General features: G+C 30.0%; 1 pseudogene; it reads right to left on the reverse strand.

Annotated features, from left to right (window-relative positions):
* Window positions 1-8,252: 8,252 nt before the first annotated feature.
* LOC137817658 (E3 ubiquitin protein ligase RIE1-like) lies at window positions 8,253-15,566 on the reverse strand (annotated as a pseudogene).
* Between the last annotated feature and the right edge of the window lie 81 nt (window positions 15,567-15,647).

The following is a 15,647-nucleotide window of genomic DNA, read 5'->3' on the forward strand; positions in this document are numbered from 1 at the left end:
ACATTAATTTTCTAAAACTAAAATTTATTATATAAATTTTATTATGATTATGAAAATAAAAATCAAATCTTTTTGAACCAGTCATGAAAAACATCTTTCTGCCCCCAACAAAAACTGAAACATACTTAGTGCATATAAATATTTATTGTGAATTTATATAATTCATAATTATATAATATATAAATTGTGTGTCCGTATTCCGTATCTCCGTGTTCTATATTATTTTAATTATTTTATATGTAATATTTCATCCCATTAATTCAATTTTACTTGTATAATTATTGTTCAAATATGCATCAATTACTTTTTTTAACATAAATTAATTTTAAATATTTTTCTAAAAGTATCAAATTCTCTAAACAATTTTGGATATAGATTTCAAACTATGAAAATTTATCAGAGCCTAAATTCAAAAGTGTTATTTTATTTATTTTCTACTTATATCTTCCACATTAAATAAATGTTTTATTTAATTTTATTTTATTAACATTAAAATTATTCATGTTTGCAGGTAATTTGTTTTCAAGGGGAGCAATAACAGAAGCAGGAGTGAATGATTCTAATTAATGAAACATTTAAAATAGATGTGTTTTAAGGTTGTAAGATTCAAGGATATAGTTATATCCTAAATAATATTGTGATCAAAATATGTGGTTCATGACTGAAATATATAAAAGTGAATGATAAAAGGTGTTTTTTTTTCCTTTATGTGCACATTTTTTAGTTTTCTGTATTCAAATAATGGTACAAATAATACAGAAAAGTTATTATAAAAAGATAATTGAATGAATAAATAAATATTAACCCTCAATTTTCTTCATAAAACCCACAAATATTTAGTAAATTTTATGTTTTGAATACATTTTCAGAAGTTTTGACAATCCCACTTAAATAACTTTATATTAAAATATAATTTTTTATGGTAAAATTTTCAAATCCCACCTAGACTATTTTAATTGAGTTATAGGTAAACAATTCGATTAAATTTAACCTAATAAAATTTTATTTATTAACATCATTAATCTTAGTGCAACTATTCTTCTTTCTTCTTTTTACTGGACATATATAAAATAATTATAATATTAAAATTGTTGTAATTTTAATATATACTTAGGAGTGAAATATGAATATGAAATATAAAAAAATCGTCATTAAATATTATTTAAATAAGTTATAATTTAATGTTTTTTATTTTAATTATTAATTTTTCTGAAACTTTTTCTTTTCGCTCAAGATTTTAAAAAAAATAAATCAACACGTGACATTTAAATACGGTGTATAGTTATGCAAGTAATAAATTCTTTTAAGTAGAAAATAAGTAAGAATTGAAAGTAATTTATAAAGATTTAAAGTGAATAAAAACAGAAGTTACAAATGAAGAGTAAATTCCTCTTCATTCTAATTATTATTTAATTATTCTTTGAGTCAGTAAATATATTAGATATTTACAACTTATATTTTTTTTAATAATATATCATAAATACAAGTTTGAGACTAGTTAAGCTATTTATTTATTAAATTAAGTAAAATAAATAAATGTTTTAATAATTTAAATATGACATATTAAATAAATATTTAATTATTATTTTTCATTAAAAATCGATATATTAATTAAAAATATTCGAAGTCTTATTCTTTACCAGTTATGTATAATATATTATATATTATATTATTATATTATATTAAATAAATTTGATTTGTAAGAAGCAATAAAGTTCAAATTACGTTAATAATTTAATATTTAATAACATAATATTAAACTACATTAAATTTGATCCAACATATGGTTAATGCTATTGAAAATTTGGATTTTGAAAATATACTTTGAAGTAAAAACGGTAAAATGTGTTACAAATATTTGACAAAAGAGATTCACAGAAAAATAAAGGCAGGCAATTGCTTCCTGCACCATGTCACTACATCCGATTTCAGTGAAAAAGACGAAACTGTCAAAAAAATTCCAAAATATGGGTTCTGGATTTTCCTTTCCAGAACCAAATTTTATATTACTGATTTTTTATCTGAAATGGATTTTTCATTTTTTTTTCGGATTTTTATTTCTAAAATACAATAATCTCTTTTTCAGATTTTTTTTTCCAGAATGTATTATTTTCAATTCTGAATATTTTTTTTGAAATAGAATTTTAATTTTTCTTTCTGGATTTTTATTTCTGAAACTCAATAATCAATTCCGGATTTATTTTTCCAGAATATATTATTTTCAATTCCGAATTTTTATTTCCAGAATAAAGGGTCTTTTTGGAAATTAAAAAATATGTTGGGTGCAGGTTAAAAATGATTGGGTGTAGGAAGCATTTGCCGAAAATAAATTAAGATCTCATTTTATAATTTTGCAATAATGTTAAGAAGCCCATCCTCTCCTATAAATATCTAAGAATGAACAATCACAAAATTATCATAACAAATTTTAAGAGTTTCAAATTTGATAATTATATTTTGAGATTAAAGTTTGGAAAAGATGTCAAAGAACTCATTCATATTATCACTTTTGTTTGTAGCTCTTGCCATGGAAACTTGTTATGGTATTTCACCCCTTCTTCTTCAATCAAAGTTCTTTTTTTCTTCTCATGTTCTTCAATGAAAATATTATTTTTTTCTCATATAAATTATTATTATTATGTGTTATAGGACATTCATTTTCAAAGGAAAGTGATATAGAGTTAGTGCCATGCCAAGAAATACAAGATTGTTATACACACATGGGTGCTATAGCTTGTGATGCAACAATAGTTTCTTGCTACGAGGGATATTGCGTTTGTAATCATAAACAATAATTCAGGTATTCAAATTTAAATTAATTAATAATATCAAAGATTTTCTTTATAATTAATATATCGTATTTCTATTTTTTTAATAATATATTTTCATCTAATGATGATTATTGAATCCTAAAATTTCAACCTAATTGAAATTTCAGATTTTATAGTGATATTTAACTTGAATTTTTTTATAATATATAGATTAACTAAACATATAATATTTGAGTGTCAACTTCTAATACTATTATTCTTATTAAGGTGAATGTTTATAGTATTATAAATTAATATCGTTATTTTTAACTAATTTTAATTATTTGGTATATATATTTCATTCTATTTACTTAATTTGGTATATAAATTTGCAGGGAAGCAATTAGAGAGGCAGGAGTAGGAGTTTGATGAAACTTTTAAATAAATGTATTATTTTAAGGTTGTAGTGATAGGAAATTTCTGGCCAAAATAATATTGTGAATGGTTGATTCAAATATATAAAAGTGTCTCTTTTTTTTCCTTTTTTTATGTCAACATTTTAGTTTTCTATAATCAAATAAAGGTATTATTAATGTAGAAAGTTCTTATAAAAGATTATTAAATCAAATAAAGAAATATTAGCACTGAATTTTGTAATGAAACGATAAATATTTAAAAAGGGTTCATAACATCTATCTTAATTTAATACATTTGCAGAAAAGTTATTATAAAAAGATAATTGAATGAATGAATAAATATTAACCCTCGATTTTCTTCATAAAACCCACAAATTTTAATAAAATTTGTGTTGATTGAATATATTTCAGATGTTTCACAATCCCACTTAATTTTAAAATACAAAATTTTTATGGTAAAATTTTCAAATCCCACCTAGACTATTTTAATTGGGTTGAGTGTTGTTTAGTGATAATTAGCCTTGTACAATTACATATTTAAAACTAGTTTGAAGAAAAAGAAGGATTACAAAAAGGACAAGTACTTTCAATCTATAACACTCCAAAACTGAACATCAAACCAAATATAAACTTGATTAGTTCACATGAAATAAAAAAATCATCATTCTTGAATTCCTCTTTAGATCTCACTCTTGCAACTATACAAATATTTGTTCACGTACATAATATAATCATCATCGCAGTTCATACACAAAAACACATGCAAATGTAAGCTTTTGAAATAAAGTTCGATATAAGAAGAACTAATTTGGTTAGTAATTCATAATTAATTTAGTTTTTTTTTTTCACTCAAAACACTATCATACAAATCCAAATATCAATCACACTAATTCGATTTCATTTCAATTCATTGTTAAAACTATACAAGTATCAATAGAGACATTCAAACAACTACTGAAAATATCAAAAGCATTAAAGTCGTTCGGTAACAATCAAAGAAGAACAAGAAGTCACTTCATACCTCAAAGCACCCACGGTCACATCTAGACTCTTCTAAAGCAAACGTTCTTAATGATAATATTATAAGAAATACATCCACCCATTATTTTTGAAATAAAGTAAACTCAATTTTCTTTGTAATTTCTTTAATTTTTCAATTTATGTTAGAGACTATCTGAGATGTTTTTTTTTAAGATTTAAAGTTGATACGAATTTAATAATGTGAGATATGACGTATTTTGACATATTTTATAAAAGATTTATGAATCATTAAGGGTGATTGATGAATTCATTGGTGTGCATGATGATGATGAGTAATAGAAGATATGACATTACTATGAAGATTTGTATGCGTTAATAGTTACCAAGGTTTTAATGTTGAGATGTCACAAGTAATAAGTTAAGGAATTTGAGAGATATTCAATTCTAATGACATTCTAAGTCAGATAGATAAATATACCATATAATGAAAGAGTTAATGGAGTAATTGAGTGTGCAAGTCATATGTACTAAACTAGAACGGTAAAAATAACTTCTCATTGAATCTTTATATATTGAAATAGTTAATGGTATAATCGATTTTTATGATGTTATAATGTTAAATAATAAATAAATTATTTAATTATTTTACATATTAAAAATATAATTATTTTAATTTAAAATTTTGTTGTTACTTTAATTTTATTCATTAATATTTCTATTTTTAAGTTAATCTAATATGGTTAATAAAAAAAATGATAGTAAATATTAGATATTGATATCTATACCTATATATAAAGGAGATTATTCTCTTTAACTGCTCTTAATTATTTTTCTATTTTATTCTTATATTAATATTTGATTTTATTTCATTATCATGGACATTGCGCCATTTTCTATTTTTTTATAAAACATTTGGTATACGGGTGGAGGATGAGAAAGAGAGGTGGAGGAGTGCTTTTTTGTGTGGATATTCAGTCATTTTCTATTTTTTAACTAATTATTATTATAATTAAATGAAAACTGTTTTTTTAAAAGACTAATAAACTGTAATTTCGTAAAAGCAGACGTGATAACCTTCTTAGGACGTGAAGCAATTTTTTTCTTCATATATTTATCTCAAAAATTATAATTTTTATCTCTTTTTTATTATTGATTTAATTGACATATTTTATTTAATTTTTAATATTAAACATAATTATATATAAATTATAAAAATAAAAATTACAGATACACTATTTTAGTTTAATTGACATTTTTATTTAATTTTTAATATTAACATGTTTCTTCTAGTATTAATTAAAAACATTTGAAGTCTTACTCTTTCCCCACTATAATATATTATTAGATTATATTAAATAAGTTTGATATGTAAGAAGCAATAAAGTTCAAATTATTTTAACAATTTAATATGTAATATCATAACATTAAACTACATTAAATTAAGATTCCATTTTATAATTTTGCAATAATGTTAAGAAGCCCATTCTCTCCTATAAATAGTTAAGGATGAACATTCACAAATTATCATAACAATTCTAAGAGTTTCAAATTTGGTCATTAATCTTGAGATTGAAGATTGGAAGAGATGTCAAGAATTCATTCATATTATCACTTTTGTTTGTAGTTCTTGCCATGCAAGTTTGTAATGGTATTTCATCCCTTCTTCTTCAATCAAAGTTCTTTTTTTCTTCTCATGTTCTTCAATGAAAATCATTATTATTTTTTCTTCTCATGTTCTTCAATGAAAAATATTATTTTTTTGTCATATAAAATTGTATTAAGAAGATGCAAATATGTGTTGTAGGGCATTCAATTTCAAGGGAAGCAAAGGCAAGTGTAGTGGTAGTTGCATGTCAAAAAATAGAAGATTGTTATGCCCACTCCAAATCTTTACCTTGTGATCGATACTATTGTCTTGCATTGATGGATATTGCGTTTGTAATGTATAAACAACAAATCAGGTATTCAAATCTAAATTTAACTTAATTAATAATACAAAAGTTTTTTTTTCAATTAAATATATTGTAAGTTTTTCTTATGTTTTTCTTTAATAATATTTTTTATATAAATAAGATTTAATTATTTTTTTCGTCCCTATATTTATAGTCAATAGTCAATTTGGTACAGTGATTTTTAAAAAATTCAATTTGGTTGCTTACATTATTTTGGTGAATACTGAATAGGGTTTAAGTTATTCAAATTGGGGATTTCGAATTTCTGATTTAGGGTTTCGAGGATGTTCCCCTGCGTATCAGAAACCCTAAATCAGAAATTTGAAATCCCCAATTTGAATAACCTAAACCCTAATTCAGTATTCACTAATGTAGGCACAATTTACGTAACTTACACGTGTCTGCCACATAAGCACCACTTAACGTCGTTTGGTGATATTTAACAAAAAAAAAGACCATTTGAATACAACATTTTTAAAAAGGTAAATACTAATAATATTATAAATTAATATGAAGTTATTTTTAACTAATTTTAATTATTTGGTTTATGATACCCATTTACTTAATTTCACTCTCTTACTGATGTTTAAAACATCGTTATCATTCTTAGAAGCATGTAATCCTCTTAACAAGCTTGGATATTATATTTCATCATCATCATTTCAAATTATGAAAAATTATCAAAAGTCTAAATTAAAAAAGTAATTGTTTTTGCCATTTATTTTCCACTTATGTCTTTCATATTAAAGGCTTTATTTTATTTATTTTTATTAACATTAAAATTATTCAATTTGCAGGTAATTTGTTTGAGGAACAATAAAGAGAGGGAGAAGTGAATGATTCTACTGGATGAAACCTTTTAAATAAATTTATTTTTTAAGGTTGTAAAATTCAAGAACTTATAGGATATTTCTGGCCTAAATAATATTGTGAATGGTTCATGGTTCAAATATATAGAAGTGAATAATACAATAAAAGTGTCTCTTTTTCCTCTTTTTTTTTTATGTGAACAACTTTAGTTTTCTATAATCAAATAATAAGTATAATTAATGTAGAAAAAATCTTAATAAGGGATCACTAATAAAATAAGAAATATTAACATTGAATTTTTTATTGAAATGAGAAATATTTAAAAAAGGTTCATAACATCTATTGGGTCTAGATCGAACTGAATGTAGTTTTAGGGAAGTCAAGCCATGATGAGACTCATGGGCCAATCTGGGTTGGATCCATGTTGATCAAGTTAAATCGAGTCAAATTGAGTTAGACCCACGTTAAGTCAAGCCCACCTTGATTTTTCGTTCAAGTTGAGTTTATTTCACCCAGGCTCAATCAATTCACCCACATTGAGTTGAGTTAGGTCGAACCCATATCAAATCGAGTCAAGTTGGTCCAGGTCAAGCCGAGTCAAGTCATATAAGTCAGCCCAAGTCGAGTCAAACTCATGGCAGGTCAAATTGTGTCGAGACCACAATGGATTGAGAATAATCAGACTCATGTTAGTTTGGTCTATGTTACAACCAAGTAGAGTCAAACCATGACAGACCCACTTAACATTGAATCGAGTCGGATTCACATTGTACTAAGTTAGATTATATCGACTCACTTGAACAAATTGGAGGATCCTAACCTTCCAATTAAGTTACCAATAATAAAAATTAATTAAGAACATTTTATAATTAATGTAAAATTATGTAGGGATCAATTTATTTAATTCTAAAAAGTATTTAAGAGTTAATTCTCCACTTTATATGTAAACTTTGATAGTTAAAGTTTTTTCCAACCCACTCTATTATAAGGCCGATAAAAGAGAACTTATTTAAGAGTGAAGTTGGCTTATACGAATTCACTTGAAAAAAAAAATCAAAATTAAATATTTTATCATTTTGTTTTTTAATTTTTACCCTTTTTAATATAATGTTGGTAGCAAACCGCATCAATTAACATCCTACAAATAGCATAGTACAGTTCCTACATTTTTCTAAATATTTACATTAAATAAGACCTCTTCCTTTCAACCTTTTTATTCTGAATATGAAAATCGTGTAATTCGATGGGTAGCATTCTTCTGAGTAGTTTTAGCGTAACCAAGAAACTACAGCAAACTTTACATTAAATAGGATGAAAGGTTCATATACGATACCTGAACCGAATTTACACAAATAAAAGGATTCATTTAACACACAAAAAATGAACAAAAGCTATGATTACTCAACCAGTTTTCCGTCAGAAAAGTAATAAACAATTCATAAAGTGGACAAGTTTCAAGTGAATGCCAAGTAGACTACACTAGTAACTTATTCATAAATAAATGCTATCTTTTCTCTACAGAAACAGATAAAACGAACCAACGATCAAAACACAGCGAGTTTGTTTTAAAACTATATACACATAATAAACAAGAGCTGTTGAAAGATGCAGTTGGTACTTGGTAGGTTCTTCACTTTTCTGTCACACTTGTTCATTTCCCTTGAGAATATTGTACTTGCAGAGAGGACAAGTGGCATTCATCTTCAGCCATTTCACTATGCATGAAGAATGAAAGTGATGGTTGCAAGGAAGAGCATGGAGCTCTGCTCCGTCCTCGTATGAACAGAGGCAAATACAGCATTCCTGAAAAACAACAGCAATATTAATAAAATAGGCTCCTGAAAATGGAAAGTTGAATCTTAGCAGACCATATTTTTACAGTCCACAGATGAAGGTTTCGATTTTAAGGTAAATGATGTTTTATCTAATGAAGGAAATTTATTCTTTAAGGGATAGACAAGCTGGAATCTTGAATAATAATAACAAAAAAGACACTAAGCAACATACTAGAAGAGCTCAAGCCTTACATACATCTTCAACTAGATTCCTCTCAAGAATAGTTCAGCAAAATCTTCACTAAAACCATTTATGCAAGTAAATTTCACCCGTTAATATTTCCTTGGTGACTTCATCTTTGATAAGTGTCAAAGTCTACACTTATCAAATAACCAGTACAAATCTTTGTGCATTGACCGAAATAGAAAATCAAATAACCAGCAATTTCTATTTCATAGAAGTGATGAATGTGGGACAAAAATAAATAGCATTTGAGAAGAGCATACCGCATCCTCTGGTAAAAGTATTCGTTCAGTTGCCAAGTAAGCACTGCTGGTTTCTATGGGAACCATTGATCCACCTCCACCACTGGACTTATCCTCATTGCTTGGTATTCGAAATCTGTATTTTTGAAGTATGCTAAGATCTGCTTCTGACGCACCTTCCTGTGTTATTCCAGAACAAAAGGAGAATATTAGAAGGTTCACAACACAACTATGAATATTTTAGTCCGTCTAAAATATGTTTTATTCATACCTGTCCTGCAACCGCATAGAGGATAGCAATGATGCAGGGTAAACAACAACAAGAGCATACCAATCAAGCACGCCAAGACAACACAAAAGATGGCGAAAAAGACATCAAATGCCAGAAAGACAACAGCCAACCTGTAGAATTACAAAAACAGATTTTTGTCATTAATGCTAGCAAGATTAACAAAATTCAGCAAACAATTTGTCAAAAAGAATTAGCAGTATCAGAACATTCGAGTATTCATGAATATATGCAAAAGAAAATGTAAATTAATAATATTAAAGAAAATATTGGTTAATTGATAGATTATTTTACAGGAAATAAAAAATAAAAATACATATAAAAATGTGTTTGAAATTTTTAATATTGAAAAATGTTAAAAATTAGGATTAATGGGGATTTAAAATAATTCGTAATGCTTAATTCTTTTTGATCTTGAATGTGGAATCCCCGAGCACACATACTTATATGTGTATGCATTGTTCAGGTACCCGAACATAAAGCAAATATCATCCGTATATGAGTCAACATGTATAGATAGATATCAGGATATTAAAACTAATATACAAACATTATTTTAGAAGTTGAAAATAAAGGCTTACCAGTACAATCGTGGGGCATCTTGCAGAAGTATTCACCACCAGAGACAACCCAGTAAAAAGCCCACTATCCACCAAAGGAATGAACTCCAGTATTTAATGATTCACATCGTTTTGTGAACCTGTGTTGTAAATAATCAAAATTTGGTGTCATCAAATATTAATTAATTATATAATACAGCCCAAAGAAGTATCAAGTATAATATAATATAATATTTAAAAGTATGATATGATACTAATAAGCCTAACAACATATAAGACTATAGTAGATAACATGCTTCATCAGCCAGGGTAATTTAAGATAAGTACAGACATCTTATTCCTTTTCCCAAAGATAATAATAGTTCTCTCATGTGGGCCGTGGTTAGCCCTCACATTACAGTACACCATGTCAGGTAAAACTTCTGAGCAAAAAATATCAACGGAAGGATTCCATTTTACTGAAACCTATTTGAAAACCATAAATTCTTTCAATATTACCAGACATTTACTAACAAACTTTTTATCAACTATCGTGACTAATCCTCTTTTAGTATACAACTAATAGCGACAGCAATTTATACTATTTTATATCTACCCATGCTTGGAGGCTTAATTAGTACTCAAGCTTTCAGCAGAAAAAGAACAACTATTGCTCTATCACATTATAATTAGTCCAAGGATGAACCTATCACAGTTAATAACAGAATAAACAATTGCAAAATACTTAATTTTTTTATTCCAGAAGGCTGATATAAAGGGGGAAATAGTGAAAATTAATAGCAATTGCATGCAAAAAACGTACAGGTAACATGAGGGTGGGGGACAGCACGACAAATGAAAACCCACAGCTAAGTATACCCACATGTAAAGTAGTGAAAAGTTCACTGCCTATATAGCTCAAAACATTATAAAGGGAAAGCAACATTTTATTAGCTAACTTGGTCCACTCCTGTATCAATTAATGTTGAAGAATGTAAGCTATATAAATATAGCATACTCCAATATCTTCAAGAAGCCCATGACACAAAACCTCCTTTAGGGAAACAACTCTTCTATAACTTGTCATTAAGTACAAGCCCATAAATGATCTTATGTCTTACAAAATATCAATCCATCCAAAACTTGAGCTAAAAGTAAATTAATTAATGAAATGTGGCAATAAGGAAGGATTGAACACTACTCTACTTAATCAAAGAGATTCCTATACCATCTCAGTAAACCAAGTCCATTAAATACTAAGTTTTGAGTTGTTTCAAATGTACAGGTACAAGCATGGTTATCAACTCACAAGTTAACTTGTTCGACGGGAGTGAGTTGACTCATAAACAAACTCGTTTTTGGAATAGACTCAGTAAACTAGTTGTGAACTCAGTTGAACTTGCAACTCTATAACCGAGTTGGCGAGTTCAAAGTGTTTTTTTCTTTAAACCTAAAACAACCCCGTTTCTGAACCCAAAAATCAAAGAAACTCAACTGGGTTGATCGGGTTAGGGTTTGTTCACATTCTTCGTGATGGTGTGTCTATGTTTCAATCGTGGTTGATCGGGTTCTCTCACTCGCATTCGCCTCTGCTCGTCGTCTATGTTCCGATTGAAGTGGTGCATCGTCGTCTATGATCTTTGATCATCATGGTCATGTCTGTAACATTCTATGTTCTATTTGCTTGGCCATATATGCAAGAGAGAAGCATGCACCAGTGCACCATATCTGCAGAGTTTTTTTTTAATTGAAAATATTGGGAGATTACAGCAATATTTTCTAATATTTTAGAGTTTTTTTTTTTCAATTGAATTCAATTTTTAATTTCAGAAATTCCATTTTTTAAATTCATGTTTTTTATGGTATATCTGGGAGTGGATCAAATTCAACCAAGGGCAACCCAAATGCATCCTCATCTAACTAAAGTAGAAGCAAAAATACTTCAGGAGAGATAGGTCAGATATTGGATGGAAACCCGGGAAAGATATTAATGGGAATGGTAAAAAAGTGAAATGTAGTTATTTTATTAGTATTGTGGACTTCAGATTTAAGTAGTTTGATTAATTATATTATTGAAATATTTTTTTTCATACGAAGTAAACTTCTACGAGTTTATGAGTCGAATTTATGGAGTTCCCACAAGTTTACATAGATTCTCGAGTTTGATAACCTTGGGTACAAGTACCTTATACAATATGCATATTAAAAAAATTGAAACAATAGGAAATTGAAAGACATGTTTGTTTTAGTCAACTTTTAAATTAGGTAGAAATAAAATGAAAACAATTAAAATATATATTCAATGCAAAATTAGCTTAAACAAAAGGGTTGCATCATCAAAGTCCAACCCAGAGAAGACAGCTGAATAACCCTTCCTTAGCACTAAAGAAGCCACATAAAGTCATAACAGTCCTCACTAGTGATGTAATTTGTTCATACCGAGGATGCTCTAGCTAGTGCTGGCATGTGTTGGCTCGAGCCAATCCAAAATAGACAATAAAATATGTATGTGTCAAACATATGGATGCTGCCATATCATATACAAATTCCTGCAGTACAGGTATGACGAGCTTTCGCATTTCAACATGTTAGGGCCAAAACTATATTTATTATCAATACAATAATACATGCTAAATCCATGATGCACATTCTAAATAGTTTACAACCCTTGCTTAGGCAGTAAAGATAGCAAGCTACATACCTACTAGATAGGCAACCCTTTAGTTAGTTAAATTAATTAGTGAGTAATTAGTGTTAGTTAGTTAGTTAGTTAGTTGAGAGCTAGAATAAATAATTAGAGAAATAAGGCATGTTGCCTATAAATAAGAAGAGGTGTTGAGAGGAATGGCTGATTGAAGAATTAGTATTGTGCCTAGGGAGAGTCCTAGATCTCAAGAATATCCAGGGAAATTGTACATTTTTGTTGTTCATCAATAATAGCATGTGTGCTAAACCAGTTTCTATCAATGGGTATTAAAGCTTGGATCCAGGAGTTTGGGGGAATTGTCAAGAAAATGACTTCAAAATTAATTCCAAGATTTGATCAAGTGATGCCTACTGGTGGACATCAATGCAGAGCACTATTTTGGGGACAAGAAAGAACACTATCATGGTTGTTGCATTTGCATTGAGAGGAAAAGCTCTTGAATGGTGGGTTTCATGTAAAGAGAACAACCAAGTTGCAACCTGGTGGAGTTTGGATTTGTCTACAAGATTAAGAGAATGAGGAGCAAGAATGTGGAAATGAAGTTCAAGAGAAAAGCCAAGAACAGTGATGTGAAAGTAGAAAGTGATCACAAATGCAGCAAGAAAACATAAAGAAGATGAATAATTAAAGAGAATAGAATCAACAACTGAAGGCAAGAAATGAGGAAATCAGAAAATTGTTGCAGAAACCAGAGTTCTAGGAAAAGGAAACCTCCCAAGAAGGAGATATCCAACAAAAAACAAGTGGAGAAGCAAGATCTAGAGGAATGAAAGAACACGATGAGCAGGGAGAAACAGAGGGTAGAGAATCAGGAGAAACATTCTGAATTAAGAACTAGAAGACAAAACAAAGATAAACATTTGAAGGTGGATAACAACTTTGGAGAAGAAGCAAACATCAGTGAACCAGAACAGAAAAGGGACTATGATATGTCTCATCAACAGCTGCTTGCCACAATGTTCCTTTTTCATGGCCAAAAATGCTGCAGAAGACAGAGCATTGGACGAGCATTGGGGCATTCAAATATTAGTGTTTGGTCCAGGAGGAGTGAAAGCTATTTTGAGTTGCTGGGTGGGGTAGGCTTGGTCACCAGGCTTCGATCAGTTGGGAGGGGATGCCTTTCAGCAGCCTCAGGCTATTCAACTAGAGGACAAGATGAAACTTTACGGAGATGTATTGATAGATAAGGTAATCCCTTCAGTTAGCTAAGTTAATTAGTAGAGTAATTATTAGGCTTGGGTAGTTGCGAGCTAGAATAGTTAAGATAAGAGAAATAAATAGCGTTGCCTTATAATAGGAAGAGGTGTTGAGAGGAGTGGCTAGTCAGTTGGAGAGTCGGTATTGCAGCAAAGGACAGTACTGGATCTCTCAAATATCCAGGAAAATTGTGTTCTTTCTTTTCATCAATAAACAATGTTCATTGTCCGCTGAACCTGGACCAGTTTTTATCACTAGTATTGTCCAAGTTATGATATTAGACAAACACATACCCCACTCATCACCCTTCACTCATCCAGATCAACCTAACTAATGAATAAAACATTTTCACATTTGTAGTTCACTACCTCTAGCAAACCAAATTTTGTAATCAATACGCCTCTTCACGGCACTATGTCAATCCTATCAAGTCCAATCACAAAAAATTACATAACCCTGAATCATAAACCAAAGCATAACATTTGAAAATTTCTTAGATTAACTTTACTAGACTACCTAATAGAATCTTAAACAGCAGTGTATAAACATGACAAAGGTACAATACAACAATTTTCATCTGACCCTGCAACTTCAACTCACTCCCAGTTCGTATCTACTAAACCAAACCGGCACAAAAACAACTACCCTTTTCCTCCACAACATAACACAAGCACTAACTTCACCAAAGCACCCCAGAATGCATAATTTTTTCCAAAGTTCAAAATTCGAACTCAAAACCCTAGCATCCAAACAGTTGAAAAAAAATGAAAAAAAAATCATTAATTGAAAAAGAAAAACCCTGCTTACTAAAATCAAACCTCTACAATCTAATAAAATTGAGTTGAACCCACTCAGACATCAAATTACGAAATTGAAAGTCAAAACCAGAACATCCAAAAAAGGAACAATTCCATAAAAACGGAATAACTCAGCTCAACACAAACAAAATTGAATTGAAAGCCAAAACCATAACATCCAAAAAACAGAAACAATTCCACAAAAACAGAATAACTCAGCTCAACACGAACAAAATTCAATTGAATTGAACGCACCGGGAGCGAGACGAATTGCCAGAGCTCCCATCACCGTCATCGCTGTCGCTGTCGTTGCCGCCATCATCGTTGTCACTTCCGGCTTGGCTCTCCAAGTCCCGCGCCCCCTGGCCGCGGCGCGAGTCTCTCCGGCTACGGCGCCGGTACTCTACCCAGACGAGCACCACATGCACAAGGCACTGCAGCCCGTACCCCACGATCCACACGCGGATCGGCGAGTTCGGCCGCTCGCCGGTGGTGCATGCGAGCATCACCACCGAGACGACGACGAACGCCATGTTCCACGACATGTCGAGCGCCACCACCGGCTTGGAGTAGCCCCAGTCCGCGCGGCGCTCCTCGAGCTCGCGCGCCGCCGTCTCCCGCACCAGCATGGATGGCCCTCGGCGGCCGGCGCGGCCGAGGAGGAGCGCCAGCGCAGGCGCTCGGGCCGCGTCTTGGCGGTTGCGGAGCAGCGGCGCCTCCGCCGCGGCGGTTTGTGATGACATGGCAGACCGAACTCTCTAGAGAGAGAAAGAGAGAGCGCGTTGCATAATTGAATAACAGAAATTGAAATTGAAATTGAAAAGGTATGACAGAAAGTGAGAATGAATGAAAACAGTGTTCTTATCGTTATTAAATAATAATAATAATAATAAAAAAATTGATGAGAGTTTTGAAGATGAAATTGAAGAGAAGAATTGAGAGAAAGAA

The sequence above is a fragment of the Phaseolus vulgaris genome, unplaced genomic scaffold (genome assembly GCF_000499845.2).
Source record: "Phaseolus vulgaris cultivar G19833 unplaced genomic scaffold, P. vulgaris v2.0 scaffold_456, whole genome shotgun sequence".
In the NCBI taxonomy this organism is placed as follows: domain Eukaryota; kingdom Viridiplantae; phylum Streptophyta; class Magnoliopsida; order Fabales; family Fabaceae; genus Phaseolus; species Phaseolus vulgaris.